This window comes from Elephas maximus, chromosome 4, assembly GCF_024166365.1.
Source record: "Elephas maximus indicus isolate mEleMax1 chromosome 4, mEleMax1 primary haplotype, whole genome shotgun sequence".
Taxonomy (NCBI): domain Eukaryota; kingdom Metazoa; phylum Chordata; class Mammalia; order Proboscidea; family Elephantidae; genus Elephas; species Elephas maximus.
In genome coordinates this window covers 107431304-107446552 of record NC_064822.1, presented here as the reverse complement: position 1 = coordinate 107446552, position 15249 = coordinate 107431304, and positions in this window count along the sequence as shown.

Genomic DNA, 15249 nt, shown 5'->3' with positions numbered 1-15249 from the left:
GGGGATGGTGGCGCGCTTAATTCCCTTGAGCTGTCTTTCCAGTTAGATCCCGTTGCTTGGATATTCAGTGAATCTGAGAAATGGTGCAAAAATTATTTAGGTCAGCTAAGTTTTTTTTTTTTTTTTTTGGAAGGCTGAAATAAGAAATCAAGAGATACAGAAAGCTGGAAGGTAATTCGGGGAACGCATAGGCTAACCCTCACGCTGGGAACACAGCAGTGAACAAAACAAGACAGAGCCCCGACCCTTCCTTACTTCCCGGTGAGGAAGAGTAAGTGGGAAGAGTAATGTTAATCTTACAATCAGTAATAAGTGCCACAAAGAAAAAGTAAAATGCAGGATGGCAATGAGAAATTTGACTGGGAGCGGTAATTTAGAAGGATGGTGGTGAACAAGAGAATGCTTCTCTTAAGAAGTAGTTTTTTAACTGAGGTCAGAAGGAGCAGGATTTGCCAGGTGGAGAGTGGGGGTGGGGGTACAGGGATAAGTGTGCTAGGGAGAGGGAACAGTATGTGGTGAAGCCCAGAGGTGGGAAAGAGCTTGGTTCGTTAGAGCAGAAGAATAAGGGGAGTGATTGGAGCCCAGTGATTAAGGGAGGGGAGGACATGAGGCTGAAGAGGGAGACATGGGCCAGATTATGCTGGACCTTGTGTAAACTCCATGCTAAGCCCTTTTATTGCTTAGTCTTTCTCTCTCTCTCTCTTTTGTCTTTCAACAGCCCTCTAAGGTTAGTAGTATGTTAGCACTGAGGAAACTGAGGCTCCAGGAGGTTGAGGAACTTGCCCAGTGTTACACATCTGAGAAATAGCAGAACCTGGGTTTGTATCCAGATCAGTGAGACCTCAAACACTGTACATTGACCCGCTATGTTATTGCCTCCCAAAGAGGGACCTGAGGTTCAGAGGGGTAAAGTGACTCCCCTTGCATTTCATGGCTTGTGGCTGAACTGGGACCCCTACAAAGGTCTGGGAGTTTTTGCTCCATGTGCTATGAAAGGAGACAGTGTTCAAGAAAGGGAAGAGGACAGGGAGTGTGGGGAGAAAAAGGGTCCCCCTTGTCCAGGCCAGAACCTGGGGTTTGCTGGGGTGGAGAGAGGTTGAAGTCTTTAAGCATCTGTCTCTGGGAGTTGTCGCTGGCCAGCTGTGGAAGGCCTGGCTGGCCTGGCAGCCTGGATTAGCTGGATCTTGTGTGCTGTCCCCGTTGCCAAGCAACACTGCTCCTCCTGCTTCAGCGAAGCCAGCTCTGTTACCAGTGACAACTCCCAGGGGAGAGCACCTGCAGGGACACAGACAGGCAGGAGGGTGCCGGAGGTGGCCAAGCCCTCCCCCACCCAGGTTTACTTGGTGGTGGGGTGGGAATGCCCTTGTCACTGGTGTGCCTTTGGAGTCCATCTTCCTTGTACCTCTCAATATAAGCTCAGAACTCAGGGTGGGTACCAGGACACACATGAGGAGTGTGGCAGAGTCATGGGCTGTGCTTGGGCACAGGCAGCCTTCCAGGGAGCAGAACCGAAGAAGTCTGGGAAGGAGTTATGCCCCACGTCTGGGCACCAAGAAGAGAGAGGGAGTGTGTGTGTGTGCCCGTCCAGTCATGGGGGGCGAGCAATTTGTCATCAGGAATCTGGGGCAACTCACCCACCTTCCGTTGCTCTTTTATAAAATACCCCACACTTCTCAAACTCAAGGGTTCCTACTGTCAGAGGGTCCCAGATTCATGAAATAAACAGACCCCTGGGGGTGTCCATTCTGCTGAAAGATTAAACAAAAGAATGAAACCCAAGGGGTTAACCACTGTGGCACCAGGGCTCCTTACTGAAAGATTTGGGGAGAATAAGTAGGCGATTTCACTCTTAGGTAACTTAAAGCATTAATTTTGTACTTTTAGGAAGAGGTTGTATTTTAGAGGAGTAGGTAAATGGTTAAGTGCTCAACTACTAAGCCAACTAAGGTTGGCAGTTAGAGCCTGCCCAGTGGGACTGCAGAAGAAGGCCTCGTGATCTGCTTCCATTAAGATTACAGCCAGGCTACCATTACTGAACATTTTGATCAAGGATTCTATAGAAGAATCCTGATTAAAAAGGAGAAAATGCTGAACAGAATTTCAAATTCTCATGGACTTCACACTTCCCTGGAGCCATGGAGGTTGGATGAACCCCTGATACTATTGCCCTGATAAAATCTTTAAACTTTAAACCAAAAATATCCCCTGATGTCTTCTCAAAACCAAACAATAGTTTAGCTGAACTAGTAAAAAAATGTCTGCTTTGAGAATTATGTTCTTTTAAGAACCATCTATACGGGATCAAATTGACAACAGCAACTGGAGAGATGAGATAGAAACCTCTGGAGGCATTGAATTTATGTTAATGGGGGAGAAACAACTTGGAAAAGGAGGGTAAGAATGGTTGCACAACTTGAAGAATGTAAACAGTGTAACTAAGCTGTATATGTAGAAACTGTTGAATTGGTTTTTTGTTTTTTGCTGTGTATATTTCTCAACAACAGCACCAAGAACAAAAAGATTACAGCCAGGAAAACCCTATGGAACAGTTTTACTCTGTAACACGTGGTTTTGCCATGAGTTGGAATCAACCTGACAACAGTGAGTTTGGTTTGGTTTTGGTTTAGGTATCTTAAAGGTACAGAATTGGAGAGGCCATAAATCACAATTCTTACCCCATGATCACCATACAGCTGGACTTGACACCTATCTTATTTCATTTTATTATATTTTCCTTTTACCCCCGTCTCAGTCATCTAGTGCTGCTATAACAGAAATATCCCAAGTGGGTGGCTTTAACAGAGAAATTTATTCTCTCCCTTTCTAGTTGGCTACAAGTCCAAATTCAGGGTGTCAGCTCTAGGGGAAGGCTTTCTCTCTCTGTCGGCTCTGGAGGAATGTCCTTGTCATCAGCCTTCCCTTGGTCTGGGAGCATCTCAGCTCAGGAACCTCAGGCCCTAAAGGATGTGCTCTGCTCCCAGCATTGCTTTCTTGGTGGTATGAGGTCCCCCTGCCTCTCTGCTTGCTTCTCTCTTTTATATCTCAAAGAGATTGGCTTAACACACTACCTAATCTTGTAGATATCATCAATATAACTGCCACTAATCCATCTCATTTCATCATAGTGATAGGATTTACAATACATAGGAAAATCACATAAAATGGTGGACAATCACACCATACTGGGACTCATGGCCCAGCTAAGTTGACAGATATTTTGGGGGGATACAGTTCAATCATGGCACCCCCCTATGTCCAATCCACTGCCTTCCCACCCCACAGGGTGCATTTCAATTTACCGTCCATTCCTCTTCTTACTTGCACAGTATGGCTTTGTGTATTTTACGTTTACATGTTTAACAGACATTGTGCTGTTTGTTATATCTGCTGTATTAATTTTATATGATAACAATATTAATGCAATGCTGTAGTTTTCATATAAGATGTATATAAGTAACAAGATTAAAAAACACACAAAAATTGTTTAAACGATAAGAACACAGAACTTCACAGAGATGTAATGTTAAATCACTGGGACAGCATCTTAGTCACTTAGAGCCCCCCACCATGGTCTGGAAGGCATGGCCAAGGTGCTCTCAGGAGTAGGGGTGTATGTGCCTGGTCTCTCAGGAGGGGACATGTGGCTCTGTCCTCTCCAGCGGGCATCAGAGTAGGTGGCACCTCCTTGTCTCCAGGACCCATGGGTGCAGTGGCAGAGAGGACTGTGAGATGTGAGGAATGGGGGTACAAGGGGAGTGCAGTCCTGGAAAAATGTTGCCTGCAGCCCTGGCCCCTTCTGCATCTGCCAGCACCTCCACTCTCTTCAATGGCTCGGGCTCCTCTTCTCTAAGCTTGGGAGCTTGGCTTTCTCTGGTGCTGGCTGTAGTGATCCCAACCTGCTTGTGTGGTCAAGACCTCTGGCTCCTAGCATCCAGTGAGGCTGCCCGGTGGGCACAGTGTGGCCGCAAGCTGCCTCAGCTCAGGCTTGTGAGTAGGACAATCCCTCAGGCGCTCACACCATAAATGTCCAGACACAGAGTCATTTTGGAACCTTCCTCTGCAGGCCAGGCAGGGCCACCTCCCAGAGAGGTCTGGGTAACCAGAGCTGCCAGCCAGTGGTCAGGTCATTTCAGGAACGTGGGGCGGTCAGCTGATACTCCTAAGGACCATTTATCATGCCCCCCGGCCCAGCCTGTCACAGTCATGGCTATCTGCAGCCCCTGGGTATGGAGCAGCTCATGTAACAGGCTGGGGGCCAGGGGCTGGGCTGGAGAGGGACTTGTGACAAGGAATGGGCTGCTCCCCCTTCCCACTGTTGGGCCAGCCCCTCAGAGCCTCTGGTCACCCTGCAGAGCTGTGTGGGGGCACCCACAGCCCTGGGTGGGATCACTGTGGACAGCCTGGTGCCTCTGAGCACACTTTTCACTTGGTTCCTTCCAGCCCAGATTGGCAGATGGCCTGGTCACTTTCCTTCCATGAAGCCGAGGCCACCAAACCAGGCAGCCTCTCCTTCAGTCCTCTCAGTCCTGCAGCCTCCATCCATTCATCCTCCTCTCCACCTCAGAGGCAGAAGGAGGTGTGCCTGCTGCCCCTTGGAGGAAGCCTCGTGCCTGTCTCTGCAGCCCCTTTCCTGGTGCCTGTGGGGACTGTGAGGTACAGCCTGGTCACTAAGCTGAACTCAAAGCATGGCTTTGGGCAAGCTTGGTAAGTTTGCTGAGCCTGAGCTTCTCATCTGGGAAATGGGAATACTGTCTCCTTTGCTGTGTGGTTGAGACCATGGGGGATTAAAAACACATTCCAAAATGATGAAAAGTTCTGAAACTAGAGAGAGGCAGTAGTTGCTTAACATTGTGGATGCACTAAATGCCACGGAGCTGCACCTGTAAAGTGGTTGATTGTGTGTTATGTGAGGCGTCCCGGCACGGGGCAACTGGTTAAGCTCTCAACCAAAAGGCTGACAGTTCAAACTCACCCAGAGGCACTTCAGAAGAAAGGCCAGGTGATCTGCTTCCAAAAGGTCACAGTCGTGGAAACCATATAGAGCACAGTTCTACTCTGAAATGCTTAGGGGCACAGGGTTGCCGTGAGTCAGAATTGATTCGATGGCAACCGTTTTGGTTTTAGGCTTTGGTATATTACACCAATTTCACCTCATTTAAAAAAGGAGAAAAAAAAATTCTGGAAGCCAGATTGCTTGGGTTTGTATCTAGCTCTGTCTAGTTGTGTGGCCTTGGGCAAATTATGTAATCTCCCTATAATTCAATTTCCTCACATGTTGAGTGGGGACCAGTGATACTATCCATCTCCCTGTTGTGAGAATTCAAACAGTTTCTGTGCATAAAGCACTTAAACAGTTCCTGGCACGTGGTCAGCCCCATCTAAGTGTTAGCTATAATTAGAGGATGTTTAGAGATCACTTTCCTCAACCTTGGCTCCTAAGAAACCCTTGGTGAAAGGTAGTTGTTATTTTTAACTTCTTTCTCCTTCACTGTCTTAATCCCCTGCATAAACCCACGTTCGTTTAGCCTTACAATTCCCTTTAAGTACCCTCTAATCTCTCTTTTGTTGCCAACCTGCTGCCACTACCAATACTCACGTGCTGCTTCTGATGCTGTCAAATGGATTCTGACTCACAGCGACCCTATAAGACAGAGTAGAACTGCTCCACAGTGTTTCCAAGGCTGTAACCTTTATGGAAGCCAACTGCCACATCTTTCTCTTGCGGAGCAGTGAGCAGCTGGTGAGGGCTCCAACCGCAGTTCTTCGGGTTAGCGGCTGAGCCATTGCGCCACCAGGGCTCCTTCCACTATTAATTAAAAAAAAAAACCGTTGCCGTGGAGTCTATTCAGAGTCACAGCGACCCTATAGGACAGAGTAGTACTGCCCCATAGGATTTCCAAGGAGCAGCTGGTGAATTCGAACTGCCGACCTTGTGGTTAGCAGCCACAGCTCTTAACTACTGCACCACCAGGGTTCCTCCATTACTAATAAACCAAAAAACCAAACCCACTGCCGTCGAGTTGATTCCGACTCATAGCGACCCTACAGGATAGAGTAGAACTGCCCCCAAAGAGTTTCCAAGGAGCGCCTGGCAGATTCGAAGTGCCGACCCTTTGGTTAGCAGCCATAGCACTTAACCACTGTGCCACCAGGGTTTCCCCATTACCAATGGGTGTGTATAAATTAAATTCATCTTGCGTTTACATTCACAAAACATTTACATGCTCCTCTCTGGGCCTCCCAGCAAACCCATGAGCGGGCAGCGCAGCGCATGTCATTGCCCTCATTTTGCAGAGCTCGGGACAGGGTGTGATCTGTCCAGAAGCATCAGCTGCTAAGGGGTGTGTCCAGGACACCGGGCAGGGTATTCCGGCCTCGGCACCGGAGCACGCCGGATGAAGCGGCCGGGGAGTGCCAGCTCCGTGCTGCCAGGGCAGATTAGCGCAGGGGGCCCTTCAGTTTCCGGTCACAGCCGTCAGAGCGCCCACAGAACGGAAAGAGAGAGGCCTGTGGGCTTTATAAATATCTTCTAGCCCAGCACCGGCCCAGGGGACCCCAAAGTGCTGTGTGGTGGTGCCCTCTACTGGACACAAGTGGTACTGCTGCCTCTTTGAAAAAAAAGAAAGCGGTCCATATTTACACAAAAATCTATGGAGCTCTTACTACGTGCCAGGCAGTCTTCTAGGAAACACCAAAGGGGGCAGGGGGGAAACCGGTGCCATCGAGGAGATTCCAACTCATAGCAACCCTATAGGGCAGAGTAGAACTGCCCCATAGTTTCCAAGGAGCGGCCAGTGGATTCAAACTGCTGAGCTTTTGATCAGCAGCTGTAGCACTTAACCACTAGCCACCAGGGTTTCCCTAGGAACCACAGAGGTGGAAAAAACCTTGGAAAGTCCCTGCCTTCCATGAAGATATATTCGCGGTGGGCGGGGGGGAGGGGGGACAGGTAAAACATGTGACATCATGCTATGTACTGAGAAGGGCTATGAAGAAATTAACGCAGGGTAAGTGCCTAGAGAAGGCATCCTGATGGCTTAACAGTTAAGCACTCAGCTGCTAACTAAAAAGTTGGTAGTTTGAACCCGCCCAGCCCTGCCGCGAGAGAAACACCTGGCAATCTGCTCCTGTGAAATTACAGCCTAGAAAACCCTATGGAGCAGTTCTACTCTGTCACATGGGGTTGCTAAGAGTCAAAAACTGATTCTAAGGATAGCAGTAACAAGTGGCTAGAGAAGTCTCTAGGTGGTGCAGATGGTTCTCTTGGCTACTAACGGAAGGGTTTCAACCCAGTGGTGTGGAAGAAAGGCCTGGCAATCTGCTCCCATAAGGCTGTCTCAGCTATCTAGTGCTGCTATAACAGAAATACCACAAGAGAATGGCTTTAACACACAGAAACTAATTTTCTTACAATTTAGGAGGCTAAAAGTCCAAATTCAGGGTGCTGGCTCTAGGGGAAGGCTTTCTCTCTATGTCAGCTCTGGAAAAAGGTCCTTGTCTCTTTGAGCTTCTGCTCCTGGGTGATCTTCATGTGGTTTGGCATCTCTCTTCCCTACCTCTGCTGCTGGCTTGTTTAATCTCTCTTATATCTCAAGACACACTCTACCTACACTAATCCTGCCTCATTAATTTAACAAAGACAACCTCGGGAAATGGGATTATAACCACAGGCATAGAGGTTAGGATTTACAACACGTATCTTTGGGGGACATAATTCAATCCATAACAACAGACAAGAAAACCTTGTGGAGATGAGGAGACCCTATTCAGCGCCTGCTCAGAGTTGCAGCCCCACAAAGCTTGCACAGCTTCAGGCAGTCCCTCACTGTGACCAGCATCACCTTCCAGCTGTTCTCGGGGCCTGCTTGAGACAGGAGCACCTGCCAGTGGCTTCTTTTCCAGTGTGGGAGCAGGGCCGAAGCTCAGAATCTTCCTTGCTGCCTGCTCCCCTGCCTGGGCCCAAACGGACCTGCATTTGGAATTTGAATCTTGGTTCTCTGGCTTCCTTGTTGAAGAACTGTGAGCTGCCTATTTAGCCTTTCTGAGCTCCAGTTCCTGCATCTGCAAAAACCCAGCTGCCATGGAGTCAACTGACTCATGGCGACCCCATTTGTGTCAGAGTAGAACTGTGCTTGCTGGAGTTTTCAGTGACTGATTTTTTTTTCAGAAGTAGATTGCCACCAGGTCTTCTTCTGAGGACTCAAGCTTCTAACTTTTCCGTTCGTAGCTGAGTACATCAACCATTTGCACCATCCAGGGACTCAAAAAGAAAAGAAAACCCTGTGGAGTGCAGTTATACTCTGAACTTCGTGGGGTCACCATGAGTTGGAATCAATTCCATAGCAATGAGTTTGTTTTCTTTTGGTTTTGTTTGAAGTCTCTAGAGAGGGACTGAAGGTGTTAGTTATAAAGGAACACCAGAGAAGGCTCCTCTGAGAAAGCAACAGTGTAGCAGGGATGGGAGCAAAAGAGCTCCTCGAATACCTAAGGCAAAGGCCTTCCAGGTAGAGGAAGCATTGAAAGGCCCTGAGATGGACAAATTCCGGTACCCTAGAGGAATAATAAGGAACCCTAGCGGCGCAGTGGTTAAGCGCTTGGCTGCTAGCTGAAAGGTCAGTGGTTTGAACCTAGCAGACGCTCCGCAGGAGAAAGATGTGGTAGTCTGCTTCCATGAAGATTTACAGCCTTGGTCATGGAAGCTCCACAGATACATCCAAACTCCCTGAGGGGCTGAATTGCTGGGCTGAGGGCTGTGGGAACAATGGTCTGGGAGAACACCTAGGTCTATTGGCATAAGACGGTTTATAAGGAAAATGTTCTACATTCTACTTTGGTGAGTAGTATCTGGGGTCTTAAAAGACTGTGAGCGGCCATTTAAGATACTGCACTGGTCTCACCCCTTCAGGAGCAAGGAAGAATGAAGAAAACTAAAGATACGAGGGAATGATTAGTCCAAAGGACTAGTGGACCACAACTACCACGGCCTACCCCTGACTGAGTCCAGGACAGCTGGATGGTGCCTAGCTACCACCACTGACTGCTCTGACAGGGATCACAATAGAGGGTACTGGACAGAGCTGGAGAAAAATGTAGAACAAAATTCTAACTCACAAAAAAAGACCAGACTTACTGGCCTGACAGAGACTAGAGAAATCCCGAGAGTACGGCCCCTGGACACCCTTCTAGCTCAGTAATGAAGTCACTCCTGAGGTTCACCCTTCAGCCAAAGATTAGACAGGCCCATAAAACAAGACCAGACTAAAGGGGCACAACAGCTCAGGGGCAAGGACTAGAAGGCAGGAGGGGCCAGGAAAGCTGATAATAGAGAACCCAAGGTCAAAAAGGGAGAGTGTTGACATGTCATGGGGTTGTTAACCAATGTCATAAAACAATATGTATACTAATTGTTTAATGAGAAACTAGTTTGTCCTGTAAACCTTCATCTAAAGTACAAAAAAAAAAAAAAAAAGATTTCCAGCCTTGGAAACCCTATGGGGCAGTTCTACTCAGTCCTACAGGGTGGCTGTGAGTCGGAATCCACCCAACTGCAGTGGGTTTTGGTAGAGGAATAATGAGGACCACATGGGCAAGAAAAGTGCTGGCGAGGGAGCAAGGTCAGAGGCAACTAAGGATCAAAGTCTCCCCTTTCTTACCATTATGACAGAACACCACACACTCTCCAAGAATCGTGACTAAAGACTGTTGTTGTTAGGTACAGTCGAGTCCAGTCTGACTCATGGCAACCCCATGTGACAGAGTAGAACTGCCCCATAGGGTTTTCTTGGTGATAATCTTTACAGGAGCAGATCGCCAGGTCTTTTTCCCACAGAGCCACTGGGTGGGTTCGAACTGTCAACCTTTCAGTTAGCCGCCGAGTGCTTAACCATTGTGCCACCAGGGCTCCCTGATGAAGACTAGTCATGCTCAAAATATAATAATATCAGGTAGCATGTCAATACTTACGTATGTGCAGGACTCTACCACAAACCGGTGACGTGGGTGGGTATTCTTGGCATTTCACCGTTTTGCACATGAAGAGATTGAGGCTGAGATAGATAGAGGCTAGGTGGCTTGCAGGAGGGCAGAAATATAAAGTCACAGAGCAAGGTCTTGAACCCACGGTTATCTAACCCCAGAATCCAAGATTTTAACCGTGAGTCGTGCACGTGGGGAAAAAAAGCAGAACCTAAAGCAGCATGTTAGAATATGGCCACAATGGCTGCTAACCAGAAGATGAGCGGCTGGACTCCATCCATCAGCTGCTCTTAGAAGCCCTATGGAGCAGTTCTCCTGTGTCCTATAGGGTCGCTATAAGTCAGAATCCACTCTACAGCACCGGGTTTGTTTGTTGTTGCTGTTGTGTTTTTAATACATATGTATTAAAAAAAACGGAAAGGCAGTACATCAGAATGTGATGTTGTCTGTGGGGTGAATTGTGCCTTTCCTTCCATCAGGGGTTGGGGGCGGGGAGAAAGATGATTTCCTCTCCAGAAGGCAGGAGAAAACGCCTCACACTCGGATGGTCCTTTTCAGTTTACTGTGTCTTTCTTTATAAACCAGTCGCCATCTAGTTGACTCTGATCCATGGAGACCCCATGTGTGTTTTCAGTGGCTGATGTTCTAGCAGTAGATCACCAGGCCTTTCTTTCGAGGCGCCTCTGGGTGGACTCGAACCTCTGACCTTTCTCTTTGCACCACCTAGGGACTCCATCTTTCTTTACTCTCCTGCATTTGGTCCTTCTAACAACCATTTCACAGGGAAAGAAACTGAGCCTTAGGGAGGCAGAGACTCTTGTGCAGATAGTCTGTGGCATATCTAAGACCACGATCCACCCCTACATATTCCGAGTCCCACAGGGGTCGTGTCAAAAAGGGAAAAGAGAAGACGGAGAGGTCAAGGTGGGTCTGAGACCAGGTGGCGAGAGGGGTGGGGAAAAAACGCAACCAAAAGGGCAAGTAGTTCCTGAGTCTGCCCAGCAGAGGGCGACGCTACCCCAAGCTCTGCAAACCTGCCGGGGCCACGCCCTCCGCCGAGACCTGCCCCTTCCAAGACCCACCGGGGAGGAGCTCTGCCCGGCGCTTCGCCCGGGTCCCCAAGGGTTTAGGGGGCAAGGAATAGAGGAGAGACTGGTGGGGGAGGACAAGGAAAGAAGGGTGGACCTGCAGGGCAGGTCTGCCCGGGGGGACTGTGTCGGTGTCTGTGCTGGGTCAAGGGTGCTGGGGCACCGCGTGTCTACACCCGGGAGAGCGAGGCGTCAGTGCGCTGAGGGTGCAGACGGACAGGGGTGGGCGTGTGCAGCTAAATGGTCCGGGTGGCAGGTAGGGGGAGCCGAATGTCTGTGGGACTTTCCGAGGCGGTAAGACGCGCTGCTCCGAGTGGCAGTTACTCAGGCTCTGCCACCTGCTTCCCTCCCAGCTCCCAGCAAAACACAACCCTGAGTCCTCAGCTCCACCCCACCCCAGCTAAAGGCAGCTGCACTCCCAGGCTGGAACCTGCCTGCAATTTAGCCCTCAGCCCCTCAGCCCCTGGGTAGGCCTGGGTGGGAAGGGGGGCACCCAGATGACTCCAGCTCTCGCACTGGACTGGAGTGGCACCCCCACCCCCACTGCAACCAGGCCAAACTTGAAGGTCAACCCTGGAGCCCCTGGGCAGCTCCACCACCAGTCAGATATCCCCTGCCAAGCGCTGGCCTAGAGCCCCTGGGCAGCTCCACCACCAGTCAGATATCCCCTGCCAAGCGCTGGCCTAGGACATGAGCGCCTGAGGAGCCCCTGCCCTGCGGGGAAGCCCTGGCCTGCTTGTCCCTGGCCGCAGCCTCCCCTTTCCTCCCCTCACCCCTGAGCACTGTCTATAACCAGTCGACTAGCAGGTCCTGGATACCTGTGTGTGTCTCACCACCCGCCCCCCACTCCACCCAAAGTAGGGTACGGATGTGTCTCATGGGATCCCTGCCCTCCAAGAGCTCCCAGTCTGCCGGAGGAGATGGCGGCCACCATACCAAGGCTTACACACCAGGCAGAAAGTGGTTCTGTGGCAGTGGGAGGCCCAGGTCTTCAGCCCCCAGAGCAAGACGCCACTGCTTGTGGGCGGGGGCTCTGTCAGTGCTTGGAGCCCCAAGGTGGAGTGGGCTCCGAGGTCTCTAGAACCACCTTCATTCAGCATCCACTCAGTAACTCTTCAGTGAGCATCTGGAGTGCTTTTGAAAATGCAGCCGGCTCAGACCACCTTCGTTGTTTAGTTGCTATGGAGTTGATTCCAGCTCATGACAACCGCATGTGTGTCAGAGCAGAACACCTCCACGGGATTTTCAAGACTGTCACCTTTCAGAAGCAGATCACCAGACCTGTCTTCTGAGGCCCCTCTGGGTGTGTTCGAACCGCCAACCTTTCCGTTAGTAGTCGAGCGCTTTACCGTTTACACCACCCAGCAGTCCCCAGACCACCCTAGAGCTTCAGAATCAGAATCTTCAGGGTAGGGGTAGGGCTTCTGTTATTGCTAGGTTCTGACTCATAGCAACTCTGTGTGGAACAGAACGAAACACTGTCATGTCCTGCACCATCCTCACAATCATTGCTATGTTTGAGCCCATTGTTGCAGCCACTGTGTTAATCCATCTCTTTGAAGGTCTTCCTCTTTTTCGCTGGCCCTCTACTTTACTAAGCATGATATCCTTCTCCAGGGACTGGTCCCTCCTGATAGCACGTACACGTGCGACGAAGTCTCGCGGTCCTGTCTTATAAGGAGCATTCTGGCTGTACTGCTTCCAAGACAGATTTGTTTGTTCTTCTGGCGGTGCCTGGTGTATTTAATGTTCTTCACTAACACCACAATTCAAGTGTGTCAATTCTTCAGTTTTCCTTTTTCATTGTCCAGCTTTGCCATGTGTATGAGGTGATTAAAAATACCATGGCTTGGGTCAGGCACACCTTAGTCCTCAAAGTGACAGTTAAATGTCCCCCAAGAGACTTGCTGCTATTGTTGTTAATCACTAGTCTCCTGTCCCCTCAGCCAGCAACCAGTCTTCAGAGAAGCTGGGGTCCGAGCTGGGCCTTCAGTCAGTAAGATTTGGAGGTGCTGTGTGTTGGGACTTGGGTGGTCTGTGACTCCGGGGGGTGGGGGGGGAGGATGTTGAATGGGCCAGATCAGCTGTGAGGAGGGCTGTTAAGTGACTTTGTAGGGGTGCAGTGGAGAAAGAGGCCCAGAAGTACAATATTTGCATAACTTTTACTTTTTGCATAAATTCATGTGTTCTCTCCAGAAAGGCCAGACTCCAGGAATGGAAAATTCAGTGAGGTTAGGCCTCCCTAACAGCAAAAATTCTTGTGTCTTGCAGTTTAGCAAGCGTGCTTGCCACCCACCCTGCCCCTCACTCCCCAACCCACCCCCAGTCCCTGAGCTTTTAGACCATACAAGGTTCAGTGCAGAGAAGGTATGTTGGTTGAAATCAATTAAGGTTGTTGTTCTGAACTCACTGTTTATTATTCTTTTTCATTCATTCACTCCTTCAGACATCCCTTCCTTCATTCAGTGTTGTTCCAATACCCACTCAGTGCCAGGCCCTGTGCCAGGCACAGCAGATCACAGAGGTGAACGGGGTAGGACTCACTCCCTCTGGAGCTCACAGTGGGTTGGGGAAATGTAATGGCGACCAGATACAATTTGAGGGTGTCACATCAAGAGTTGGAGAGTTCAGAGGAGGTTCTGTTTTTAGGCATGTGGGATGGGGCTGAGGGAAGACTGAAGAGATGGGCTCAAAAAGAGGGGAGCAGGTGTTCACGGCCTGTTGACTGATAAGAGAACCCCACTTCTGCCCCCTCCCTGCTTTTGTGGTTTTGTGGTTCTGAGCTCTGTAAGTCAGGCTGAGAGAGTGCAGTTTTCTGAGGTCACCACCAGGGATCCAATGCACCTGCTCTCCTCTCCAGCGTCTTCCTCATCTCTTTTGGCTGTTAATTTACTCTATTGAAGAACCCTCCTTTGCCCCCTGTCCTCTCCTCACCCCCTGTTTCTCTCTTAGTTCTCTGAGCTCATCACTCCTTCCTAAGGTCAGTATATCCACCAGTCATTGCAGGACCAGATATCCTCCCAAACAGACAGCCTGACAACCTGTTGTCACTCCTGACCCTTGGGTAGTCCCACAGCCTCCCTCACTTTCCCAACCTCATGACTGGCTGGACGGTGAGCCCTCTACTGTCTCACTTCTCTTTCTGCTGCCATTCAATTCAAGTTTTCTAGTTTGGTTTCCTGGGAAAATGAAAGCATTCATGGGTTCATTCCTTCTAACAGGTTTTCTTGCATGTGCCAACAAAGCCCTTCTGCAAGCCCAAGCCTCTTTTGTGCCCTCTAGAGCCAAGTCCCAAGGGCCCCCTCCCCTTTGGTGGGAATGTGCTCACCTCACTCCAGGACAGCACCCACATCCACAGAACCTTGATCCCTCTGGACCTGATCTCCTTTTCCTTTTGCTATCTAGCCCATCTCAGACTGCTCCTTCAGGTCTTACCTTCCATATCCCCCCAGGCTCCCACCTTCTCTACCCACAAGTGAAAGCCGCAACCTTAGAGGCTCAGCTCATTCCTCACAGCCCCTTTGACCTGCCCTCATATTCCTTCTCCAGGAAACTTTCCCTCTCCCCAGGCTAGGCTCTAAAGCCAAAGAGATATGAGAGAATCCTGGCTCTGCAAGGTACCAACTATGCTACGTAACCTCTCTGATTCTCAGTTTCTTTGCCTGTGAAATGGGGACAGTGATACATAGCTCTCAGATATACTGTGAGGCCTAAGTGAGGTGATGAAAGGGAAAGTGCTAAGCACAATGTAAGGAACATAGGAGGTGCTCTGGAGAACAGTCTCCTGTCCTTTCCTTCTGCTTCCCTCCCAGCCCTTGGGCAGAGCCAGGGGACTCGGGGTACACATCCACCTTGCTGGGGAATTAGGGGCAGATGCAGGGTTCTGCAGGGACCTCAGACTAGAAGTCCAACTGCAGGGCTGAGTCCTCAGCCCACCATGCCTGAGACATCGAGTGGAGCCCACTCTCCTCCTTTCTGGCATTATTTAGGGGGTGGGGAGAAGGAAACCTGTATTGGGGATCCCATTGGCCTTGGGTGGGGGAAGGCCTCCCCCAGAGCCCCATGAGGCTGCTAGAGGAGCAGAAGGCTGGTGGGAGGCAAAGAGGAGGCAGGCAGGCAGGCAGGGCAGGGGAAATACTGACCACACACTATTCTGAGTCTCTGCTCCTTTTCCCGTCCACCCCCA